Source organism: Carassius carassius, chromosome 27, assembly GCF_963082965.1.
Source record: "Carassius carassius chromosome 27, fCarCar2.1, whole genome shotgun sequence".
Lineage (NCBI taxonomy): Eukaryota > Metazoa > Chordata > Actinopteri > Cypriniformes > Cyprinidae > Carassius > Carassius carassius.
Genome location: NC_081781.1, coordinates 15,623,149 through 15,636,964, shown reverse-complemented (window position 1 = coordinate 15,636,964; position 13,816 = coordinate 15,623,149). Strand labels below are relative to the sequence as shown.

The following is a 13,816-nucleotide window of genomic DNA, read 5'->3' as shown; positions in this document are numbered from 1 at the left end:
GCGGCCCGGTACCAAATGACACACGGACCGGTACCGGTCCGCTGCCCGGGGGTTGGGGACCACTGGTCTATCGGACCAGCTGTAGAGGATAATTTTATTTTAAGGGTGCAGTATGTAATCTTGACAGCTAGTGGCTGAAATGAGTATTGTTTCTTCTGCCCCTTCACCTCAAACTTGAGGACACACCCACAGGAACAACTACAAATGAAAACTGAAAGGCGTCGAGTCTGACTCTGAGTCTGTAAGCTGATGAGTTAATTAATACACATTTTAATTAGGCTTGCTGCAACACCAGTTTCGTCATTTGCCCACCATGGCAATAAAAATAATTTAGCTCAGTAAGAGAATGGACACTACTATTAAAAACTGAATGTGGCTGCTCAATGCATCATGCCGAACGACAGTGGCATCACAGAACAGCAGCAGGATTCCGATTTCATTTATCAACTGACAAGAAGAGTGAGGTGAGACCGATAAGCCTTTTGGCAATATTTTGGATTTTGAAAAGCCCGTTGACTTTTGCTGTTAATATAGGATGATTTTGGAAGTTTTTTTTAAACGGTTGTTTCTTATTTATTTGCTTCCACAGTGTTTGCTGATTTAAACTTTGTGTATTTTATTTTACATCAAGGTGTAGCCTGTGTTGTGCTTCTAAGCTATCATAAGCTGCGGTCACACTGGACTTTTCGTTCCTTCGTTTCATTTGACTTCCATTCATACGCATGCGAATGCGTCAGACCAGAAACTCAAGCCCGTGCGAAAAGTTCAAACTTAGTGAACTCGGGCCCGCGAATTTGCATCACGTGACACCGTGTGACCAACGGCAGATCGCTGCATCACAGCATGACCTCCTATCTGAATTAAAAGAATATAAATCTGTAGGAAAGTGGAGTAGATTGTTTGTTTTTACATTTTAGGTGTATTATTATTGTTTGTGTTGAATTTAAGTTATTAAAAAGACGCTGCAGAGCATGATAGACCTGTTTTCATTTGTCAGACCCTGCTCTTCCCCATTCTTGTGTGTGTATGGACGGGAGTTCGACAGAGAGATTTCCCCCCTAGGCAGTGATCTGCTGTCCAGATTAGTCAGCGGGACTCTCTATTGCACCACACACATTCACCATTGGAATTTGCATGGCCCTATTTCACCTGCTCTCAGACCCTTACAATTAACCACTGTGTTTTTGCTTCTTTACGGTTTTTATGTGAATATAAAATATATCAGTTCATCTGTGTCTTGTCTCAAAAATGATGTACTTGCAGTCTTTCCGTGGCTGCCATATGTGATAATGCATATGATAAAATCGATTTATTATCGATAATGAAAATCATCGACAACGATTCTCATTATCTCATTACAGAAAACATTGAGCGCAAAAAACATTAATTGTGCTGAAATACCTGTTGTTTAAAAGTCAGCATGCAGTGCTAATAATTTATTAGAGTAGGAACTGAGTAGGGAGTAGGGACAGCAGTGTGTAATTGTCTGAATATAAATATCAGATGCTTTTACAGGATAAAGAAATTACAGTAAGAGGAGACTGTGTGAGTGACACTTGTTCCTGCAGAGCATTACTGTGATTTTATTCATCTTTATTATTTTATTGTTTTCATTTTTGATCTAGAGATTTAAACTATATTCCCTATATAGCCTGCAGTGATTAACAAATTTATTAAAACAAATTTATGTAAGGTTTTTAACCAGTTTTGTAAGGTTTGTGCCACTGCTGCTCTTAACTAACAGTATTGGTAATTACCAAATTTTTTTTTAGCTTTCTGTATTGGTTAGACCTCCAATATGCGTGAGCTTTTTGGATATATTTTTTGAATAAATACTATTTGGTTGTTTCAGTTTGTTATTTGTCCAAAAATTACAATAACATTTTTAGAATACATTTTTTGACAGATTCCTAAAATATTTGTGTTTTGCCTTATGACAGGTGGTCTTATAAATTGTTAAGCACTGTATGTTTTCATAGCATTCAGTTGGCACATTTGTTTTAAGGTCATTGGGCAGAATGTTGAATAGTGTGTTTTTGTCAGTAAAATTAAAATAAAGAAGGGATTTTAATCTGATTAATCAAAAGGTATGCTCGTTCAAACCCGTTGCGTTCGATCGTTCGCTGGCTGTGGTGTTTTAAATCTAGTGGTTCTGTTGTGTTTGTGTTGCAAGTTCAGTGACGCGATAGTGAAAACTCTCTCCGGCCAATCTGTGATCAACATAATTTTTGTCACATTTTGGTAACAGCACGGTTCACTTGGAACCTCAATGAGGTGGTACTAAAAAAAGTACCAGGTACTGTACCCAGTGGAAAACCCCCTAAAAGTGAACCGTACCAAACTGTACCGTGCTGTACCATGTAGTGGAAAAGCGCCAAAAGTGCATTCTTGGAAGAGAACCACAAAGGCTTAGAGTGGCATTTAGCACAAGGAAATGTAGGCTTCACCTTCCAGAAGTGTGTGTGTGTGTGTGTGTGTGTGTTTATATTTTTTCTGTATGTCAGCCTAAGTCTAGCACTAAAATCAATATTTTAAGAACCCAAAGTAGTCAAAAAGTGTGGATAAGTACACTTCTTTTTTAGGTGTTCCTCTATTGTTGTTCTGTGGTGTGTGTGTGTGCGTGCGTTTTCTTTTCTTCAATTTAACTTGACTCTGGACAATCTGTCTTTCCTCTGTTACTGCTTGGCTTCAGGCTCTGGCCCTTGGCCTTGCCAAAGAAAACAAGCCCCTCCTTGTCCTGGGAAAGTAGCTCTTTGTGTCTGTGTGTTCCGTTGGGTTTGTTATCACTTGTAAAAACTGTCTCTCACCGACCTAAAAGAAAAGTAAAAGTGTAAATGTAAGTGAAAGACATGAATACTTCTGTGTGTGAAAAATTGTGGGGGTCTCAGACATGAAGTGTTTTGTAAATGTGCGTGTGCGTGTTTTTTTATATATACAGGAGGGCGTGAGAGAAATTGTTTTGAAGGTGAAGCTTGGTGAGTGTCTAGTTCTTTTTTTGTGGCTGTTCTGGTGTAACAGGAAGTTAGATGAACTATTCGTATCTCGTGTGTGGCCTAAGAAGAGGAAGATTGTTCTATTCAGCTGACAGTTTCGACTGCAAGCCACCTTCTCTGATCATCTGTTTTAGGAAGTGATCTACTATTAAAAAAGGGATATCGATAATTCTGATTAGTGTTGTCACGGTACCAAACTTTCAGTATTCGGTACCGATACCAGTGTAAATCCACAGTTCTCTGTACCAATTTCAGTACAAAAGCAAAACACAAAAATATGCAAAAAAAAATACACACTTTTTATCACTAAAGATAAAACCAATGCCATTCTTTATACTTATTTACAATTGTGTTTTAAGTTTTTCTACAACTACCGGTAATGTAATTATGAAAAACAGTAAACAAGTTTCACCCAAATTTAATTTGTCTTTTAATTAATTAAATTTAAACACATTTTATTTTTTGGTAAATAAAGGGGATTTGCTATTAAAATTAAAACATAGAAGAAATATTGTGTGATTTATTTCTCTAAAAAGTTTTATTAATTTTTTCAACAGTAGTAGCAGTATCACATACATTCTACTAAATAATAGTACTATTTCTAGCACATTGACTTTGTTAAAATGAACTTATTTTGATGGGTTGCCGTGAAACCTTTAAATTGACACTGATTTTACTCAAACTAAATGGTAAAATGCTTGTGAAGTGACTCAGAACAGTTTTGGTGATGTTGTTTACGTATTTATGTCCTCATTAAGACGACAGATGCTGAAATTACTGCAAGCGGCACGCGCTTCAGTCTATGTAGTAAACAAACCATTCATTCATTCGAGACGCGCAGAACATGCAGGATTCATATTTCAACCAACTTTTGCGGCTTAACATTTACAGATACTGGTCCATATGGAGATTTGATTTGATTAATTTATGACAAATTCCATGACTGTCCATATTAAAATTACTGTTTTATCATTTATGGGCCAATATTAGTTGTGAGTTTTTCTTGTCTATGGGTACTGGCAGTAGGGGTGTGTCATATCATACCATCCACAATAATACCGGTATACAATTTTACGTGATAAAAAAAAAAAGTGTCACATCACGATTAATGATATAGCGTTGACAAATGGTGGATATACGTTCCCTAGCACATACAAGCAGCTCTTCGCAGACTGATCGGTGTATGACAGCAAAGTATTGCGTGAGGAGTTTTAAAGCATATTTGAGCGCACACTTTTACCTTCAAAAATAGGCGAGGAGCATATCTTTAGTAAAGCGGCGTGAAAAAATTATGTACTTGCAGTCTTTCAGTGGCAGCCTGCCATTTGTGCGGCCACTAGGGCTGCAACGACGATAATTATCGATAATGAATATCATCAACAGCGATTCTCATTATAGAAAATATTGAGCGCAAAAACATTAATTGTGCTGAAATATCTATTGTTTAACATTTTATAGTAAAGCGGCTTGTAGAGAGGGGAGGGGGATGGTGATTTCAGCACAAAAAGACATGAAAAGCTTAATTCAGCACCCACGCCCTGTTCTGTGCGTACAGTGTGCATGCAGAGATCCGCCACGTCTACTGCCCTTAAATATCGAATTGAGTTTTGTCTCTTCTTGCTCATGAAACAAAAAATACATACAAAATTGTCACCTCAAGTGTCCTCAAAAAAATGGTCTGTTATGTCTTAAGTGAAAGTAAATGGTTGCAAAACAAATGGAATGTGTATCATATTGGATATATTATCTCTTAAAGTGACCGTGCCTAATTTACTAACTGCTGTCAGTGTCCTTAATGTTATTCCAAGAAATTAAATGGGAGAAAACCACTCCCTGCCCTTTACTGAATTGCTTTGTAGTTTTAACAAGAATTAATCTGTATTTAATTAATACAGAATAGACTTTGCAATGCTATTTACATTTGATTGTTCAGTTTCTTTACCTGGACACCTGCAAACTTAAAAAAACTTAAACATTGTTTAATTTGTAATTTGCACTTTCTTTCCAGCCTTAAATGTAGGGCTGGGCAAAAATATATTTTTTTGTTTTTTAAAATGACGCCAATTCTATATCGATTCTCGAAAGCCGATCTTTTCCGTTATTTATTTCAGCCACACATTTAAACCAAAATCTGATTAACGTGAATATTATCATAACTCTTCTCCACTAGATGTCACCCTTATTTACCTTGCACGAAAAGCCTGTCATTCATTCAGCGCTTATCATGGAGTGCTGATGAGAACTAAGAACAAAGCCATATGCGTGATTTGCAATGCTCAGGTGAAATGCTATAGGAATACTATAAATCTGCAAAAGCATTTGATAGCATGCAAGGCAGGCACCACGATTTCCGCAATCAATAAATGAATGGTGGCTGGCGCGGCACACTGTTTTGTTTAACGTACACACATACTAAAGTGGCGGACGATGCTCACTGTGTTTTCAGCTTCTGCCATCTCACTATGATGATATGAATACAGGAATATCATCTCCAGCTGTTCTGAGAGTCGCTTCGTTAGCATTTTACGGTTTCATTTGAGAAAACTACCGTCATATCACATACACAGCAGCTGCAAGTTCCTCACAGCGACCCATCAAAGTACGTTAAGAAACATCAGAATATGTTACTATTTAGCAGTCTTAAGACTCAATGCTACTACTGCTGATACATATTAAAAAATCTTTATATTTTAAGGAATAATCACATTTGTTTTCTTTTTTAATTTTAACACCTCTGCTGTGGTGCACTTTGTTTGCAAAAAATTTTACTGGTTTAATTTTATTTGATTAGGACAAATTAAATGAATGTTTCATGTCGCCTTTTGTGGACTTAACTTAACTTCTTGTAGACTTCCAAATAGAATCAATAACACCAACCAAGTCCCTCTAGAGTAGAGATTTTTTGATAACAAACAAAATATGTTTGCTGCGTGGATCAGGCGGACTTAATGAAAATGCAAATTCATTCTTTGCCAGCAGGAGATGTTTTAAAGCATAGACATAAAGCGCGAGAAATAGAGGTTTCCCCAGTAACAGCTGTAAACAAAGCAGAGGTGGTATGCTCACACGCTGCTTTATGAGGCATATAACATGCAAGTCTTCCTTCAGAAATACAGCGATATATAAACACCTGTACCTCGTTTTGATATTTAAACATATAAATGTAAGGAATTATTATTATTAAACGTGCAGTACATAACGTTACTGATGTTTATTCAACGAAGCCTTTTTGAAAATCTATCAAAAAGCGAGTCTCCAAAAATAAATAAATGAATGGGAAACACATCCCGCAGCACAAGCACCTGAGCCCAACTTCAGTCTACTCATCACCTTGACTTTAACTGCGTTTATAGAAGGCACCGCAGCCAGACTGATATACACAACACAGACCGGAAGTTAACTTAGGTCCAGGTGCGTGCGCCCGATGAAACCGTCTATAGGGCCCTATTATTGTTTAAAAAGGACCCTATAGAAAAAAAGAATTTTAAGATACAGGCCTGTGATTTCTTTTAATTAATTTTCCATTTGTAAACTGATGTTTACGTTTAATTTTTTTAGAAATATCAATTGTATTAAAACTATATTCACTGAAGGTCGAGAATCGAATAGAGAGTTTGCGAATCGAAATCGAATCGGGACATCTGAATCAATACCCAGCCCTAGTTAAATGAAATCCTGGTCCTATTTTGATGCATGATTCTGTAATAACCGAGGCACTTTAGTATAGGGACCAATTCTCTTTATTCTCAGCAAACTAGGCGTTATTGAGGCAAAAGTCATAGTTAATTGTTTGTTAATGGCAAGAATTGAACCTTAAATTAAAGTGTGACTGAACCAAATATACCTCACCGTCACTCCTCATCACCTCAATGTTAGAAGTCCACTGAATCTCCCATTGTGAGGGATGTAAGGGAAAACATCTCATTAGCTTGAAGTTCGAATAATGTTTTACTATTTGTCTAGTTGGAGTACAAAAACTACTCGACGGCTCTATTACTGCATAGATGTATGTGTTCGAGTGTCTTTGTGTGGAAATTCTCCACGTGGGTGACAGAGTACAACATGTTCATGGATCAACATTCCAATTAACCAATCAGAACAAATAGATAACCTTTCAAGAAATATCTGTTTTAGGCTTACGATCAGGGTTAGGTGCTGTAGGTTTAGTTTATTCACCGCTGTGATTTAGTCGCAGTGTCCCTAAGGCCATCCTTAAAAATATTTTGGTTTGCAGTAACAGTATTTTTTTTTTTTTAAAAGGGTCAGTTGGTCGGTCTATATTTTTTTTTCAAGTTTCAATGTAAAAAAAAAAAAAAAAAAGTACATTTTTGTGATGGTGATGACGTCGGTATGATTTTTAAACAAATTAGCATATCGTGACGTCACTGACTGGGTCTTCAACCCATGCCTTCGGGCGCATCATTGCAAACCTCATTTTGATGCCGGCTATATAGACCACAAACAAATTTAAAGGTACCAAATATAGGTAAATCCACGGACAACAGGCAGGAGGAATGTAAAGATTCAATATATTGGTAAAGACCAATATTTCTGATGATTTATTGGCGTGAAGTTACGTGCACAATGACAAACAGGAGTGCAACATTTTCGAAAAACAATAAGCAGAGTGGACTGCCATAATGCAAAACATTTACTGCAGGCTTACACATGGCTGTGTTTACGATTAAATTTCAACAACAACAAAAAATCGCATAGGTGATTTTCTTGGGCTGTCAAAAAAAATCTTTTTTCGAATATTCGTCGAATTTAAAATAAAAATCCACATTCGAAAGCGCATTCGAATTTTAGGTGTGCATTAAGGAAGCTGCCTTATGGCCCACGTGTTCCATTCCATCTCGCTGCGCGCACAGCTGTGTCTACAGAACTTCCAAAGGCAGACGAGCTCGACACGCAGTAACTGCTGTCTCATTTTTCACCTCATGTACGCGCACCGTCCGAAGTATACTTGATCTTTATCAGTGGCGCACGAGATGCAATGACGATGTATGTGCCATAGCATTATAAGTAGTGTTGTCACGGTACCAAAATTTCAGTATTCGGTACCGATACCAGTGAAAATCCACGGTTCTCGGTACCAATTTCGGTACCAAAGCAAAACACAAAAATATGCTAATTAAAAAAAAAAACTTTTTAGCACTAAAAATAAAACCAATGCCATTCTTTATACTTACTTACAATTGTGTTTAAAGTTTTTCTACAAGTTATATAATTATGAAAAACAGTAAACAAGTTTCAACCAAATTTAATTTTTCTTTTAATTTATGAAATTTAAACACATTTTATTTCTGGTAAATAAAGGGGATTTTCTATTAAAATTAAAACATGGAAGAAATATTGTGATTTTATTTCTTTAAAAAATAAAGTTTTATAAATTTTTTCAACAGTAGTAGCAGTATCACATACATTCTACTAAATAATAGTAATATTTCTAGCACAATGCCTTTATGTAAAAATTTACTTTTAGGCCTAATGAATGCATATTTGTCATTTTAACTGAACTTAAGACTGGTGATGCTTAAGATATTTTTGGTCATTGATGGTTTCTGTAAAAAAAAAAAATAGTAATAGATCATATTAATTATTATTCATATTAATTATTATTAAAAGATAATACTACTACTAATTCTACTATCATACTAATGTATATCCAATGCACTATGAATTGATGAGCTGCTGGGTTCATGAATATTAATCACGTTGTCTGCGTTCGGTAAACTGATTTGCTGAAATCAAAACAGGGGCGGTACTAAATCAGCGCCAGCCAATGAAATTGCCATTTGCGCATTAGCTCCGCCCACTAAAGGAGAAACCGGTATGTCTTCTGGTTGTTCAAAATTAATATGAATAATTCTAAATGAACTCCATAACAGGAAAAGACAATAAAGAATAGTTTACATATAGCGTGTCGATTCAGCGTGGTAAGACTTTCGCTCTCTCTCTCTTTTGCATGTGTGAGAAACTGCAAAGATCGCTTGATGGAGAGAGAACTGAAGCTCAGATGCTGAAATTAATGCAAGCGTCATGTAGTAAACAAACCTGCACGTCTCTGCCATTCATTAATTCACACAGAGACGCGCAGAACACGGATTCATATTTCAAACAACTTTTGCGGCTTAACATTTACAGATACTCGTCCATATGGAGATTTGATTTGATTAATGTATGCTAACTTTGACAAATTCTTTGACTGTCCATATTAAAATGTAAGTTTCATTTTCATGACTGGATTTTGAGATTCCGTCCTCGTTTTCTGCTTCCCGGAAATCATAGCGCTGAACCGGGTTTGAACGGGACCTCGGTACTACCGGTACTTAAAGAAACCTGGTACCGTCACATTTACATTTTTTTAGTACCGACTTGGTACCGAAGTACCGGGTCTTTTGACAACACTAATTATAAGGTTATGTTAGCCTATCCAGTTGAAGCCACTTAAAAAAAAAAAGAGAACATCAATGTGTAGATCTTGTTTACATCAAAACTGAAACCAAGCCGTTCACACAGAATGCATTTCGCGCATTTTCTAGAGGGACACAGTTAAACTCGCTTCTCGCACAAGAGAGCCGCATGTTTAGAAAGACATGTAAAATTAATGTATTAATTTAATTTTCTAAAAGATCTCGAGACTTTATGTTGGGTTTTTGTTCCCCATCCCACTGCATATCATGTTTTTAAATGAAAAAATGTGTCCGGTGTGACTGTTTTCTGCCCTTTTTATTTAGTTAACAATGAATGCATAAAAGATGCTGTTTTGCTTATAGTTCTTTAAGCAACTTAATAATAATTGGTTCATAAACATTATTTTAAATATTATGTTGTTTTTTTCACAGTCATGTATTCTAATGCTTTGAATAAACATGCAGTAATATTTTGCTCGATGCGCTATTTCTCAGAAGAGAAGCAAAAAGCTTTTCTTCACCCTAACTGAAATTATGCATTTTAAATTCGAATACAATTCGAATTTTGATCATATTTAAGTAAAAAAATTCGAATTTAGTTTTTCAGCTATTTTGACAGCCCTAGGCGATTCAAGCCCGAAACTGTATGAGACTGAATTCACATTTCTGTTGTAAAAAGAGAAACATTGTGCAGAAGTATTATTTGCTGTTATGTGTGTTTGTCCGAAGCTGCAGTTGGTGTGTGACGCCTGTTCAAAAAAAAAAAAAAAAAGAAACTGGACGCGCTCCGAGAGAAGGTCGTTAAAATCAATATCCTATTTTCGTTTTCGAAACTTGTGTTGGTTGATTCGTGCTTGATTCGTGCAATAGTTTTTCGAACATAAAGTGACAGTCGACACGGTCACTGTTTTAGACTAGACGGGATAAAGGATGGGAAAAGATCTGGGCACAGTTTTTCACGGGGTCTTTTTTAATTAAAGAAGATAGCCTTCATTTGTATGTAGGCCTAGGCAATTTATATATTTACGATACTTAGTTAAATATAATTAATAGTATTTTTTTGCTTTTGTATTAGTTGTTTGAAGAGTAAAAAAAAATTGGTCGGTCTTAACGCAAATTTACAATCGGCAAGTTGGTCGGACTAAAAGCAAAAAAATAATAATAATTGAGTCGGTCCTAAATTGACAGGGTCAGTCGGGTTACGGCAAACAAGAATGTTTTTAAGGATGGCCTAAGCGCTGCTGGAGCCCTGAGTAGTAGTTATAGCTAATGAATCACAGGTAGTCTGCCTAACACTCCTATAAATAAGTCTTTGGCAGCCTGTGCTATTTTTGTTTTAGCTCTGCCGGACCTTTCTGTGCTTGTTTGTAGGGGACGGTGTGCAACTGAGTTTATATAACCACCGTTTGGATGAATGACTGTGCAGAGGGAGGGATGGCAGGAGGTAATCTGTAGATTACCACCTGAGAAGAGTCTTGCAATTCTGGCTCAGATTCCACCAGACCTGGTTTACACCCTCAAGCATTTTATATGTTTCGATTTTCTGATCCCTTGATGCTGGTTGAATGATTTTCCTGCTTATTTGCTGCCGAATGAACCCATGTGACTTTTCTTTTTGTTTCCTCAGATTGACGTGACCCGACCCCGCTGGCCTGTTGCTCTGTTTGACATAACCACCTGCCCCCCAAGCTCTATGGCCCTCGGGTATGTCTGCCACACCTCTTCTTCTGCTTTTGTCTATTGAGGACTTGGCCTGCTATTTACCTTGCCTTTTACATGAAAGGGACGGTTCATGCAAAAATAAGAATTGTCATAATTTACCTCGTCTCATGTCATTCCAAACACATAAGACTTTTGGTTAATCTTCGAAACACAAATTAAGATATTTTTAATGAAGCCAGAGAGGTTTCTGTTTCAGGTACCCAGAACTTAAACGATCCAAAAAGGTTATCAAGGTAGTGTAAAACATATCCATTTGAATTGAGCCAAGCCTTGTGAAGAGATCAATCACATTATGTGATGAACAAATTTTAAATCTCTGTTTAAAAGTGCATTTGATTTTTTTTTTTTTTTTACATCTAAACAGTGTTCAGCATCCATACATACACATATAGTAATGATGTAAGCTTGTGTGTGCATCATGTGCTTTTTGTGGAGCAAATGAACCAAACTCTTATGGGTTTGGAGTGACATGATTGTAAATAAATGATGACAGTTTAAATTTTCGGGTGAACTGTACCTTTAATTCTAAAACTATAAATAATACTAGACCTGAATCCATATAGGTATCTCACAACTCCTGTCAAAGTACATTATTCAACAGCAGAGTTTGAAAAGGGATATGTGGATGTTACATGCTGTGAGTTTTTGCGGACAGTGGCTTGAGCAGATTCATGTTGAGTAAAATCAAAATTGCAGGATGACGGTTACCACATATTGCTTCATCAAAAACACAGTCATCAGAGTCTGTGCAGATGGACTCGCTGTTGTGTTAAGAACAGGAAGACAATTCCTTTGGGAAGTCGGAATAATCAAAGGACAGTAGCCACAATGCAGTGGTTCTGTGTCATCATTAGTCAGATGTGAGTCACCACCTCACAGGCTCAAGCACTGATAGTCATAGCCTGGAGGTTGAGATTAAGGTTTCCTCGACATAGAGGTCTGCAGGTTTGACCCCAGGTAGCGATGACCCATGGACTGGAGTTAATGAGATTCCTCTTCACTATTTAACCTTTGAGACCTTAGTGCCAGGGGACTGTAATTGCAGTTGGGCAAACATAGTAAATGAATGACAAAACGTAGAGTAACCAGTCTAAAGGCCTGTTCATATCAAGATGATTATTTGGTGCAAAAATTTGTTTGATTAAAAGTTGGAATGAACGGCAGTTAATGCAACTGCTTAAGCCGAGTTCAGACTGCACGATTTTCAAAGTAGTCGGGTCACTGTTCTTTTCACACTGCATGACTATCTTGGCCAGCATTCAGTTACTACTGTGTTCACACTGCACGATGGATCGGCGACAGAAGGTTTCACACTGCATGACTTTACAATAGGAAGAATCGCCGACAACTCTGTCTGGCACGCAAACTACTTGTCACAACCCAACACACGCAAGATGTGACAAGGAAACAACGCATGCAAGACCGGAGTTCTCATGTGAGACTGGGATTATTATTAAAAATGGTATCCCGCAAGAAGCTTGCAGTAAGAATTGCCTGTGCGCTGATTTGCCGCGAAAACAAGAAAAAGAAAAGAAGATTATGTAGGAGGAAATGGTTGGGGAGACGCAAGGAACAAGGATTGTGTGTTCTTATATCCTGCTTGCTGATATTGTGGTCTATAACTCCTCCCCGAACTCCCCGCTGCTCTGTATCTTGCTCTCTCATTGGCTGTCGGTCATCGCATATGTAGTTTTCAGTCAGAACACTTTTCAGACAGCATGATTTTGAATCGCCGACAGGTCCAGATATTTAGCATGCCAAATATCTCACGGGCATCGGCGATTTGTCGGGGATTCTCTCAGTTCGCATCTTTGTTCATTCACACTGCCTGAACGAGCACCGATTTACCTGTGAGTTCGGGCATTTGTCGGCTATTTCTCAAAACCTGGCGGCGAGCCAAAAACTGGGCTAAAAACGTGCAGTCTGAATGTGGCTTTAGGCTGACTTGAATATTTGCATAAAAACTATGACTTAGAGGTGTTCACGAACAGACTGTTTTGCTATATGACAGTAAATAGGAAGAATCCAGAACCAGCTCACTTGTCTCTGTACTCTTGTATATGGTTTGATAACATGCCATAGATAATGCAAAAATCTAAACGGTTGTTTAACCCTCTGAGGTTTAAGGGGGTTTTGGGGGCCTTGAGAAGTTTTGACATGCCCTGACTTTTGTGCTTTTTTCAGTTGCTTATAAACGTATACATGGCTAAAGTCTGAAAACACCGTATTCAGTACAAACTGGGCTACAACTAGTGATTGACCAATATATATAATATATATATATTTATATTATTATATTATATTTGCATGTTTATATGCAGAATTACCGATATGCAGAACCAATATTTATTAACTGTTATAAAGTAAATAAATGACTGAGTGATGAAAGATGCGGCATTACGCAAATATTTCCATTTAGTGACGTAGACATGTGGGGGCATGTTTGAATGAGCCATTTTAGGGGGTGTGTAGTCTTAAGGAGTCTTAACTTTGATAAAGAATATCTCTTTAGATTTGAGACTTTAGTCTTTGCAACTTTACAGATCTTCTTTATGCACCAAGAGCTTGTAACATTCCAAAGAGAAAAGAAAAAGGGAAATCACGTCATATGACCCCTTTAAAATGTAAATATGATATTGCTGGGTGTGACCAAAAAAAAAAAAAAAAAAGAGGCAAAAGTAGGTT

The 13,816-nt window shown here is 37.1% G+C and overlaps 1 protein-coding gene across 1 annotated transcript in view; it reads left to right on the top strand.

The window, feature by feature from the left end:
• The window catches only part of fryl (furry homolog, like), a 101,646-nt gene that overhangs the window by 6,118 nt on the left and 81,712 nt on the right, over positions 1-13,816 (top strand). Inside the window, exon 2 of the mRNA XM_059512938.1 lies at positions 11,037-11,113. The gene's annotated coding sequence lies outside the window, so the exon portion shown is untranslated. The remainder of the gene's footprint in view (positions 1-11,036; positions 11,114-13,816) is intronic.